We start from the raw sequence: 12,378 nt of genomic DNA, 5'->3' as shown, positions 1-12,378 counted from the left end.
TTGGAGGTATGAACAAAAGTTGGCAGCTTAGTTCCCATCCAATCCCTTCCCTCCCCTCATTCAAGCCTCATCCTTCGCAGGAGCAGAAGCAACTGCTTTCTAAGCCCTTGGAACCGAACCCGATCCGAGCGTCAATTGATGACTAACAAACTAAATTTGAATAAATTTCACATTAATTGAATAATTGCAATTGCAAGAATGGACATAAAAGACATTGAGCAGGCACTGTAATTGTTGGCACCAAATCAAAGCACTTTCGAAATAACAATTCAATACTGAGCACCGAGCTGCCTGAAGTCTTGAAGTCTGGTCTGTTGTGAACTATAAAGCAATCCATCCTCTAGACTTTGCTTAAAGCCTACAGCGATTTTCCCTACTAATTGGATCTTTTTTAAACGGATAATTAAGACTGCATGCGCTCTAAGCCGATGTGGCCAAAGAAGATTTAAATACATCCCAAGACACGTGTACCAAATCACATAAGCACTAATTAGAGCCACTGAATGTCTCTGTGTGTGGGGGCAAAAATTATGGGAATTAAAATTCAAATCGGATTGGAAGGACCCAGGCTTGTGGGCAATATAGTTGTCTCTCACTGAGCTAAGACCTCCATGTTCCACAGGCTATTGTCGAGGAGGTGGAGATGGATGCTGGAAGCCAAGTATATTTGCAACTGAATTTGAACCTGCGCTCATTTCGAGCTGGACTCTGAAGGGTTTACATCGTATATGTTTTGCTAACCCACGCACCAGCCCACACATTCGCCTTGTGCGCATGAGAGAACTCTAGGAATTAATATCTCTGTAGCGATCCACCTGTTCAGCTGTGAAAGCATTTCCATGCCACATCACACCATTGCGCCCGGCCCCGCACTCGTACCCCCCTACCCGTGCCCGTACCCGTCCCGTTCCCGTTCCATGGACGATAATTAATCAGACGCTAATTGGGCCCCATTCCCAATAATAGTTGATGCTTCAAAAGCCACTACTCGCAGCGACTCGGAGACCGAGACAGAGACCGCGACCGCGACCGAGACCGAGTCCAAGTCGGAGGGAGGGCGCCCACTAAGATGCGTCTAATTTTAATTGGACACATGCATACCGCATTTGCTCCACTGGAGATGGCGGCTGGTCATTGGGCTTGAATGGCTTCGCCAAGAATAATTGTAATGACCCTTCCGTTCAGCTCCACCGCAGTGGTCGCCGGCAGTCGCGCTCCACCGGTTGCCACACATCCTTGAATGCCCTTTGGCATCACTGCCTCTCATTGCGCGAACATCTTTCGTACGAATATCCTTTGCATTTAAAAAATATATTCATCATCTCAGTCAATTGTTCATTACATTTTCCCCTTACGCCTTTGTGGTCTCTTTCTGTACGCCTTTGGGTTATTGCAGCAAATTCCTATTTTACACAGGAACAGTCCCCAGCTGTGGCATGCACCGAAGATGGAACAGAACACAGAACACTCAAAGCTGTATATTCCTCAAATGAGTCAATCAAAGCGAATCAGAAATTAAAGCCAACTGGAAGGACGATTTGTACTAAGAAATAACACAAAAATCTATCTTTTGTGTACAAGAAAAACTATTCACTGAGAGTTTTATCAGATTTAATTGGTCTATGATGCTATGAGTACCAATCACTCACAACAAATGACCCACCGACCCCACAATTTGCTGCTCTTTATTGCTGTTGAAAAAATATTTACAGGAGTATAATCTTCAGACAATAGTCGACCAGGATGCTAATTGTGCGGACACACGAAGTAACGTAGTAATGAACTGCACTGAAGCTTAGCTTTACGGACCCCCTGCATAAGCAGTCAAAAGGTTTTGTTGGGCGAATATGTCAATGGCAAAATATTTTTAATTAAAATTGAGTCGCACGATAGAGCGGGCGCCAAATAAAGCCTCCACTTCAGCTGTGATGGAGCAAGTCATCGTCGTCTTGCATGACCGGGGGGGGCCGTTGCGATGGCAGACGGAAATAATTCAAGCGACTGTCAGACTGGCGTGCCACTTCATTTGTAGTCAGTCCCCTTTCCCACAGCCACAGCCGCATCCACAGCCACAGCCAGCCCAGCCACCTGGCCTGTGCAATATCATTTCATAGCGTGAATCGGGAATGGGGAACCGGGAGCGGGAACAGCCACAACAGCCGCGTTGCACTTTAGCAGTAGCTTTGCGGCGCTTCGCGGCTCCACTCGTTTATATTATGTTCAGGAATTGCAGGACCAAAGAGGCTGCACGGACCGCTTCCTAGAGTGGGCTGCGGATAGGTAAACAAAGTGTGGAAGCTCTCGGAGTACTGCTGGGAAGCTGCCACATAAAATAATAAATAAAGTACAGGGACAGGGACAGGTCCAGCGTAAAAGTGTGATTGTTTCTAAGGTAACCATACAGTCATTCAAATTATATTAAGTATGCCCTTAAGTCGTGTCTGATTTTTGCTGACGATAGAGATTAAATGCATTGTGCTCACCGAACACTTATGTCCCATCCAATCACTTTTCATCAACATAATGGAAATTTCTTCAACTAAATGAAAGCAAAGAGTACTACACGCTGCTTTATCTACTCGCTCTTTGCACTCGGCACTTTCGTGTGCACTGCTTTCAATTCTTTCAGCAGCCCCATTCCCATTGGTTGACCCATCAAAAAATCTCCCCATTGATGCCAATTATATATATTTGTATAAATTATGGATTTCCATTTTCGTTTTGTCTGGGAATCGAGAGACAGGCCATAGGAGCCGATATATGTACAGTGTAAACACTACTTGATTACACCAAATCGATATGTTTTTTTGAGAGGCGTTAGGCCGGAGGTGAAGCTGCACAATAAACTCCAAATGATAATCTCACCAAAAGCCAATTGCCAGAAAAACAAGTACACAGGTGCGAGTGCTTACCCGCTACTCAGAAACCACGAAAGGGCAGAGATTCAACAGAATGGTTGTTCAATTATTATGAAATTTATGAGCCTTCAAATCTATAGAAATAGTGAAAGAGTGAGGAAGCACTTGGTACGCACATTTTTTCAAGGTTTCTGCATACTTATCCACATGTTACACTCCGAATCCTTCTGTTTACGTGGATTCCGCAATAGAAAACAAAGAAACAGACGCCCGACGCAGTATACCCTCGTCCTGTCAACGTGTCGCGTATGAAGGATGATTCTGTGTTTGTTTCGTGCTGCATTTCCTGATGACCCTACTGCCCCACAACAACAGGGATCTTGAGTCGACACGGTCGGGGAGAAAGAGTCACATAGGCGCAGTCCCGGGCACAGGCACCGGCAGATGTATGTATACGGAAAAATAACTTGTTTTTAATTAGTTTAGACCGGCGCGCCGGCATGCGCGCACACACACACACACACACAATCACATGTTGTGCAGTGGCGTAAAAGAAAGTTTATTTGTTACATGTGTTAGTGGACTCAGGCCTTGCCGACCGTTCCGCTGGTTTAGACGGATGTTTTAAAATAATCAAATTGTCGTGGGGCAGTAAAAAATGTCCAAAGTTTCAATAGGCCACTTCCGAGCGTCATACGTGCTGAATTTGCATAAAATGACTAAATAAATATTTGCTAAATTTGCTGCTATATCAACAGCAATCAGGCCTCTGAAATCGAATTTAAATCAGAACATAACGAAAAGCCATATTTGATTGTTTATTCGCCACAACAAAGTGCCACAAGTGAATAAACTGCGTCTGGATTAATGGCTAGTGCAACAGGAACCACCTGTGTCGACAACTAGATAAGCCAGAGATTTATTGTCATTATTTGCTGCCGCCACACCGACTAACACCGACATCATAATCATGGTCAATTTCGCGTGGCTATGCCTGAAAACCTACTCCTATTTCGACCGTTTTCCGCAGTCAGGTGGGAATATTCGACTGAGAAAATCCAGGTCTTTCATTTGGCTAACAAGCAGTCCACTTTGTATTAGGAGAAGCAGTGTCCCATTGCAGTGAAAAGCAGTATCCAGCAAAGGACTTGCAAAGAAATGTACAAGGAAGCAAAGAGAAATATGCATATTCTTTGTACTCATTCGCAGAAATTGTAATCGTAGCTAATACTTTTACAAGGCACTGATTGAATGTTCGATTTACTTGTTAAGCCATTAACAGCTTAGATATTTACGATAGTTTCAGGTTCAAAAGAAGCATTGAATGCGGTCGAACTTTCAGAGATTTGGCATTCCTTTTGAGCTTTCCTTTAAAAGGGAACAGTGAGGGGGAGCTAAGGGTTGCGAGAGTCGGATATAGATAAAGGTAATATATTGTCAAAGCCTCCCCTGCCATGCGAACGAATATTTTGCTGGAATGTACATGGCCATTGGATTATTATCCAGATTTGTTGTTCGCTTCATCAAATAAATATTTTCGAAATTCGATTTTGATTAATTTTCCGAAGAATTTTGCACATGTCTACTTGTGCCAATTAAAATGTGATTTGTTGACCAACAAATGCAAATCTTTCCGGCCGGCGGCTGTCATTGCAACTCACTTGCACGGCCGTCACAGCCCACTGAGTATTCGGAGAACTGCAGAATGTTGTGTTATTTCATTTTCACGTTTCAATTCTAATGAATCGCAACTGTCACAACTAATAAGAGTGTAGTGCAGCGTGAAAGATCCTAATTTAAATGAGGTGGCTCTCATTTTTTGCAAACCCTCCCCAGACCTCGCAACAAGCCAATGGATGATGGCTGTCACGGAGCACCGAGATTGTTGTGTTTGCAGATATGAAAGGCATTTATCAGCCAAACTGCTCATTTCGGCGTTGAGATACCATTGCACACTGTCCGTTACTCGCGTGAAATACCATCAAAAGGGGATGCTCCACTTAGAGACGCCCTAAATGTGCTTTCATTTCTCCGACAAATGCGGTTCGAAGGCTGCCATGAAACGGCTATCGAGCAGTTACTAGTTTGGAATTGGTTTCCCCCAAGCCCGTTAGCTCTGAATTCCAGTCTTTAAACAAGCCAACCTTTTGTTGTCTTCTCTGCCTGGCAGTAGTGTGGAAAATATTTTCCTACATCATACATGCCTCTGATGATTGCGGTTATTGCGGTCATAACTCTTTCTCCGTGCTGTCATCCATTTTGGAATCCCTGAGACCCAGACCCCTGTCCACTCTCCTCCCATCTGTTCTCCTAACATTGCCCTCCCTTCTCATCCCTCTTGTGTCACAAATCTCCTTTAAGAATTATCCACTCTCAAATATACTCGTATATGTGTATTATGTATCTCTGGGGGCCATGACACATACATAAATATGAGTGTTTCTAGCCGTGCCACTGACGTATGTATGCTTCCAGACAGACATACGCATATCTGCTCTAACCATGCTCTTGTCTAGCCTTTTCCAAACATTTTCGCCGCAACTCTTCTCTAATCACTCCACCACCACCCCCCCCTGACAGCTGCAGCTTTCTTTCTCCTCTCATTTCCCCATATTTGTATCCCTTTGTGGCCATTTCCCTACCATACTCTTCTCGAAGGTTAGGTTAGGTAGAGTCGGTTGCCGGGCTCGCTCGTTGTGATACCGCTTGGGATCTTTCCTTAATGTCAGCAATTATCCCACCCAGATGGTCTTACAAAGATCTTCCTGGGAGATAGTGTAAACATCTCTGAACCCATCTGAACCCCAGTGTGGTAGCCTTCTTCTGCTGAGAGCTGGACAGGAGCTGGAACAGGGTGTTCTACTGTGTCCTCCTCTTCCTCGTCTCTCCAGCCAGTTAGCGTGGGTGCCTATTGGCCAATGTCCTGTGAGGGAGCTTATGTCTACGCTGCACCTTTTTCTGCCTAGTTTGCAGAGCCCAGAGGTGCGCTTCCTATCTATGGTCTGCCATACTTGACGAGTTATGCGACTCATATGGTCTGTTAGTTGCTGGTATTGCTCTTTTATGAAAGGCATACGAATATGCCTTAACTTTGAGGAGGAGCATTGTAGTACCTGAAGAGGGCGCTGGGGCTGGTGATCTCAAGGCAAATTTCATTCATTTTGGATTAGTAAAGACAATAGAGGGTCTTATCTGGGTGGGGACACCTGCTAGAGATTCCAATTTGGGCTCTGCGACGCAGGACCGGCCGATTAGAGCCATATTCAATTAAGCTCAATTTAATTGAATCTAACTGCACTGCATCGCGTAGCATGGCATGGGTGTTGATTGGGCTTATTAATTATACGCCGTTTGCCCCCGATTAATTATGGCGAACAATAGCCGGAGGGGCAGCTGCGACCGCGAATGCGACAGAAACAGTGACGAGATCCGGACAAGCGGAAATAGCCAAGGCGCAGAAGGGGTGGGTAGGGAGCACCCGTTGATTGTTGTTGATTGATTGCGAATCGATAAATATGGGATCAATAAAGAAGAAACAGGCAAATGAAACCAAGGCTTCCCAGGGGGAACTTCAGGAAGGACTTTCCGGATGATTAAAAAAATAAAAAATAAATATCACGTGATTAAATTGACGGGAAATCAGAATATTATGAGAAATAACTGATAAATAACTGGAGGAAAGCAGGGAGCAATGCAAGAAGGATACTCGTAGAGAAGAGCAGAGGGAGTGGTTGGCAGTACAAGCGAATTCAGAGCAAGACCAACAGGAGGACAACGTATGGAACAACAAAGGGAATAACAAGAGCAGCAGCAGCACGAGAGGGAAAACCTGGAGTCAGAAATTGTGGAGGCGTGGACCATCAGCAGGAAGCAGAAGCAGCAGGAGCAGCAGCAGCAGGAAAAATACCAACCTAATGAACGGGGGGAGGTTCAGCAAACCAGAAAGGCAAAAGGCACCTTTTGCAAAATTTCTAGCATACTTTCCAGCGCTCGGAGGGTCAGCACGAAACAGAGGCCGTATCACGCGCTAAAAGTCAATTCAAATGTCAATAATTCTCCAAAAGCAAGCCTCTGACCCTCTGCCAACTGTCCACTTCTATTCCTCTTCCGATCTACTCTTTCCTGTAACCGTTTGGCCCTTCAAGCCATCTGTCCGCCGCCATCCCTCGAGTGCATTGACTTCCACGCCTTAATGGCTTTTTGAGTTGACTCGAGTTGAATTTTTCTTATTTCTGCTTTGTTCTTTTTGCTGCAGCAGCAGCAGCAGCACGCTCCCAGACTACGGTAGGGCCAGGGGGCGGTAGGTGCTCAACAAGAGCACACATGAACGCGCCCGCACAGACAGGCAGGAACAACAATAAGCAGTGCATGCATCAGAAATTGTGTGAACCAAAGCAAGACAGCAGGCAGAAGCTTGGAGTGGGAATAGACAGGGAATTATAAATTATAAAGCCAACCAACAGCCAAAAGAGTGGAGAGCACTCTGGACGACAGACTTGTCTAGGAGGGAATAGGACTACAAAATTCCACGGCTTATGTGTTTCGATCCGAGTTGCCAAATCAATTATTTTCTAGCCAAAATATTGGCATATTCCCACGACCTCAGAAAGTAAATGCCCCCCCGATAAGCACCCAATCCATCGCATCTTTCTGACGCTTGACTGGAATGCACATGGATAGGATTTGGAAAAGCTAGACGGGAATGACACAGAGAGAAAAAAGAAAATAAAAGAAAAGCAGGTACGTTTGGGGGTAGAGTCATAGGGGGGAAACGCCGGGGCACGCACGCAAAGTCAAATTGGCTCATTTATCTCATTTCAGTGTGCTGCCTTGTTGCCAGCGAGAGGCGTTAGTGGGGGAGTGACTAAGTCGGTTTCTTGCCGTTTAATACCCTCATTCTCACGGTGCTTCGGGGGTATTATTCGTTCAATTTGCCCAGATCTGTGACAGGCAGGAATGAGTGATTATCAGAGCAGATTATCACATCAGGTATATTAAGGTATAGTAACCCCTTGTATAGCTCTAAATCGGAGATACTTGTACCTAGCTACCTAAACACCTAACTACCTGTAATTCAAGGGTATTTAATGCCATCCCTTGCTTGCTCTATTTGGATATATTTCTCGTATGTCACTACAGGGAAATGGAGCTTAACGCACACGCAGAAACAAGATTTGATATCTGAGCTCTAGCTGCAAACCAAAAATTTAAAATTGCATTTGTGTGCGTGCACCCACGCGCATGCAGACAGGATTTGAAGGATTTCACACGCATTAGCATATAAAATACACATTTATGCTTGTGCTGCACAAAGAAAAACCTCAACACCGCCACAGACTCCTCCCGGCCAAATTTTCTCTCTGACTTTTCGCAGAAGCCTCAAGCACAATAAATTTTCCAACAGAAATTGAAAACAAAAACATTTACGAGTAATCAGAAAGACAGGCAGTCGGAAAGCCAGAAAGTGAGATGCCCCTCAGTGCAGTGCAACACCCACATGTGCATACTTGTGGCTGAGTGGGCTTCTCATGGGAAGACCACAATTAGTCTGAAACTACCGCAGATATTACTGGTACTGGTACAAGTAAAAGTATATTTATATTACTAGGTAGGTCCCCTGATTTGTGAACCCAGTACTCAAAGGCACGACTGGTTCTTCCTATATTTATTACAAAAAAAATATATATGTATATATACTTTGGATACGTTTCAAGTGTGCAAAAACTAGTTAGCTTTCTCGAAAGCTGGTCTCAGGCATTTTGTCTGTATTGTATGTATTCGTCGAAATTGCACTGTATTTTTAGTTACTCTTCTGTAACTAAGGCTTCTGTAGCTATACGATAAATTAATTATTGCTTAAATACGGTTTCTAAAACCAAAGTTATGAGTAAAATCAAACTATTCATGCATTCTATTGTGAAGAAACTGAGTTTTCTTCTGTGATCTACTGAACAAATGGTTTGCATCTGTTTAATCGTATTTATTGTACGTTTTTTGGTTAATGGTTTTATTGGTTATTTTATTTTATTTGTAATATAGTAGTCCTATTCAAAGAAGCAAAACTATTTGAATATTAAAATCTCAAAATTGATTATATGTATGGTTATATTACTGAATTAATCGAGAGGTTTAAATATATTATAAAATTAGCTCTAAAATATTTAGAAAATTTTACTTGAACTATGAGTAATAAAAGCTATCCAATTCGATCAAATTTTCGTCTGGAAATCTAGATCTAAGTGGCAACTATAGGATGGAAATACATATGTGGAGGAAACTATCTACTAATCTGAAAATTTATCAAAAGTATTGGCTTTCAAAAACTCCCAAATTGAAAAGGTTCAATCATTATTTAGAGATATCTATAGGTATTGTTGAGTCGTTTCATGCAAGCATTAATACGTGCGCCATAATCAGTTCAACTATCAATTAGAATCGTTATCGATACACTTTCAATAAACTTCATCCTGATTGAGCAATTTATCATTTGTTTTTATGACCATCCTACATCACGGCCCCGTTCCACGAACCGTAGAACGAAGCCAAAAAAAGTGCACAACAGCCCCAAAGTGACCTTCATGGTTTATGGCTGGGAATATATGTATGTACATACATACGTGGGCCCGGGGCACTGGCTCTACCACGCGTGTGGCCAGTTCACCTGTGGCAAAATCGCTCATTTCTCATTACATTTCTGGACCGTTGCATACTACGCATCCTCTGGCGTTCATCAAAAGGGGCCCAAACGGAAAGTGCCGAGGGGGTCAATGCGACTCTTTGAGAGGAGGTCGAAGGCTTTACCGGAGGACATTTTCAGGCAAATGTATGAGTATATGAGGAGTAAATCCCGTGAATATGAGTTTGGCCAACACGCAGAAAAGGAAAATTATGAAGTTGAAGTTGAAGCTGAAATGCCATCAGACTTGTGTCTAACGAATCACTTAGGTAAGCAGGCGAAACTCCAGTTAAAGCAGTGGAATAACCATCTACTGCCTACTGCACATTTCCACTGCTTGCTCTGAGGCATTACTTCTGCTTGCTCTGATACACCTCTTTATTAAAAATGAAATGTGGCAGACGAAATGAACAGAGTGAGAGCGGTACCAAAAAAAAAGACCTTCCTCGTTGAGCGATAAAATCAATACAGCTTATCAAAAGTAAAGCAAACAAGTTATATATGTATGTAATATGTGGATAGACAAGAAGTTACGCCAAATAAGCAATCGCAAGCATACCTCTACTGGCACAATTCAAAGGAGGAACATTCGAAATTAATATCATAGTTTATACTACAACAGGCATGCAAAAAAACAAAAAAATGTATGTTTAAAAACGCATTTGAATATAAACAAATAAATCATACGATTAATAGTGCAATAGTCCAACCGAAACCACGGTGGACATAAAAATCAATATATTTTTCCTACTCAGACTGCCTGCTTTTCCCTTAAGGTGACCATCTAGTTTCACCAGCCTATTTGTTAGTAAAACTCAAGCCTAATAGAATACATATGTCCAGAGGCAAAATATCGTGAATTTCAATCAAAAAGAGCCAACAAGAAAAGAAAATACTACTTTTGGGGGAAAATGTTGGCGATTGACGGAAAGCTACACACATATTATTCCTACTCTAAATCTTTATAAAAATCTAGCTAGAATGAGCAAAATTATTTTGTATTAGGAGTCCCTAATTAGAATCCCATAAACCCTATCGAATTAAACACTCAACGGTTTCTGCACGTAGAACTGAAGTAAGACATGATTGAGCCAAAAATGGTAGAACATTTTTTCAAGAACAGAAATTTAGAGCTCCAATCTAATTGCACTACCTCGCATCAGAAAATACAACAAGTACTTTTAGTTATTCCTATCCAAAAAAAACTAGATCACATATGAAATAGATCGATATGAAGGAGAGACACCCTGACCGAGGCAAGCAGCTAAAAGAAAGTGAAACTTTCGAAAAAAACAAACAAGGACTCCCACCTGCAGACTCCGTTTCAATACCATACCATTGCCTTTTTATACCCGGTACTTAGAGATTTGTGTTGAAAGTAGATGTGTGTAACATCTAGAAGGAGGCGATAATTTCTTTATTTTCTTTTGAACTGGACCAGAGCATCCAAATCTTTTAAGCTACTTATCTACGCGCTGGAAAGGTCTTAGATCTTCGGGATCTAACAAAAGGCGTATCGAGCGAACCAAGACGACTGTCGGGCACAATCAAAACAAGAGGCAGCCAGGGCCAAGTGGAGCCAACGCAATACTCAAAAACACGCCACAGGCACTGAGGTGGTGAGGGCACCTCTGCACCTCCCCTTGGCCATTTCGGACGAAATGGCCTCTGCTTATTGGACCACAAATTAAATGAAAACCGCAAAAGTCAGTAAAGGATTTGCAGGTGGGCTGGGGAAACCAAAAGGAAACACTCAAATAGTGCAAATGAATCTGAAGAATACTCGAACAGACACTGCTCGAAAAACCAATGCACAGTAAAGGAAAGCAGGTTTTGGAACGGCCAGCTTTAAATATTATATTGAACTATTTTCATCAATTGGGATCTGCTCGTGTACTCATCATCTACTCTAATCGCGATCGTCATCTTCTTATTTTAAGGGACTAGTAAAAACTATAATTATAATGATAAAAGTAATAACAAAAACATTAACTACTTCAAATCTTAACACCAACTACTGATTACAACAGAAACTGCTCTTAAAAAATCTCTGCCACACTCACCTGTGTTCTTCAGTTCGGCGAACTCGATATGGTTGATTTTGAAGTTCAAGTTCGCGTTCAAAGATCTGGATCAATTACCCAATCAGATTTGTTTGGGAGTTTACTCAAAATTCTTACCTTTGATGATTTGAGTTAGCTTTTTTGATTTTTTCTTTTCTATAACTTTGGTGCTGACTGGAATAACAGTAAAAAGACAAAAAAAAGAGTTAAATTCAACATAGAAAAAAATTTGTTTTTGCACTTTTTGAATCTTTTTAACAGGACTCGAAACGATTCGTGGGCACTGCCCTCTACCACAGAAAAGACAAAGAAAAATAATGCTTCAGAATGACAGTTCCAGTGCCAAGATTTAAGCCTTGACCCCAGAGTGGCAGCAAATAACCGCGGGATCTCTTCGCCTCAGCAGTTCTTAGCGTTCAGTCAAACTTAGGCTTAGGCGCTGGAGCCTGCTGTTCCTGTTGCTGCCACTTTGGGGTCTTGGCTTTCAGGGGATTGTGCGATGCCAACTAACCGTTTCGACGTACGTTCAGGCGCTAACTGGAACCAGTGAGCCTTGGGAACCGATACTTATATGACCCGAAGCCGTGACCGAGTCTAGGTGCCGAAGCGCCACCGAAGCCGCAAGCTTTCGAGGCGGAAGCTTTCGTGTGCTCGGATTGGACAGGCAAGCACCGCTCCGTACCCATATTTTCGTTGGGAGGGCGTGGGTGCATGAGACACCGAAGCCACTTGTTGGCGAAGAGTTTTCGTGCGGCAGTCGGACTCAACAGTTTTCGCAAGC

At 42.9% G+C, this 12,378-nt stretch overlaps 1 protein-coding gene across 1 annotated transcript in view; it reads right to left on the bottom strand.

Moving 5' to 3' along the window:
- LOC6901796 (uncharacterized) overlaps positions 1-12,152 on the bottom strand; it is a 31,020-nt gene extending 18,868 nt beyond the window's left edge. Inside the window, exons 1-3 of the mRNA XM_033384232.1 lie at positions 12,109-12,152; positions 11,715-11,771; positions 11,598-11,662 (exon numbers count right to left, since the gene is read on the bottom strand). The gene's annotated coding sequence lies outside the window, so the exon portion shown is untranslated. The remainder of the gene's footprint in view (positions 1-11,597; positions 11,663-11,714; positions 11,772-12,108) is intronic.
- Between the last annotated feature and the right edge of the window lie 226 nt (positions 12,153-12,378).

This window comes from Drosophila pseudoobscura, chromosome X (genome assembly GCF_009870125.1).
Source record: "Drosophila pseudoobscura strain MV-25-SWS-2005 chromosome X, UCI_Dpse_MV25, whole genome shotgun sequence".
Classification (NCBI taxonomy): domain Eukaryota; kingdom Metazoa; phylum Arthropoda; class Insecta; order Diptera; family Drosophilidae; genus Drosophila; species Drosophila pseudoobscura.
This window is presented reverse-complemented; position numbering and strand designations above follow the sequence as displayed.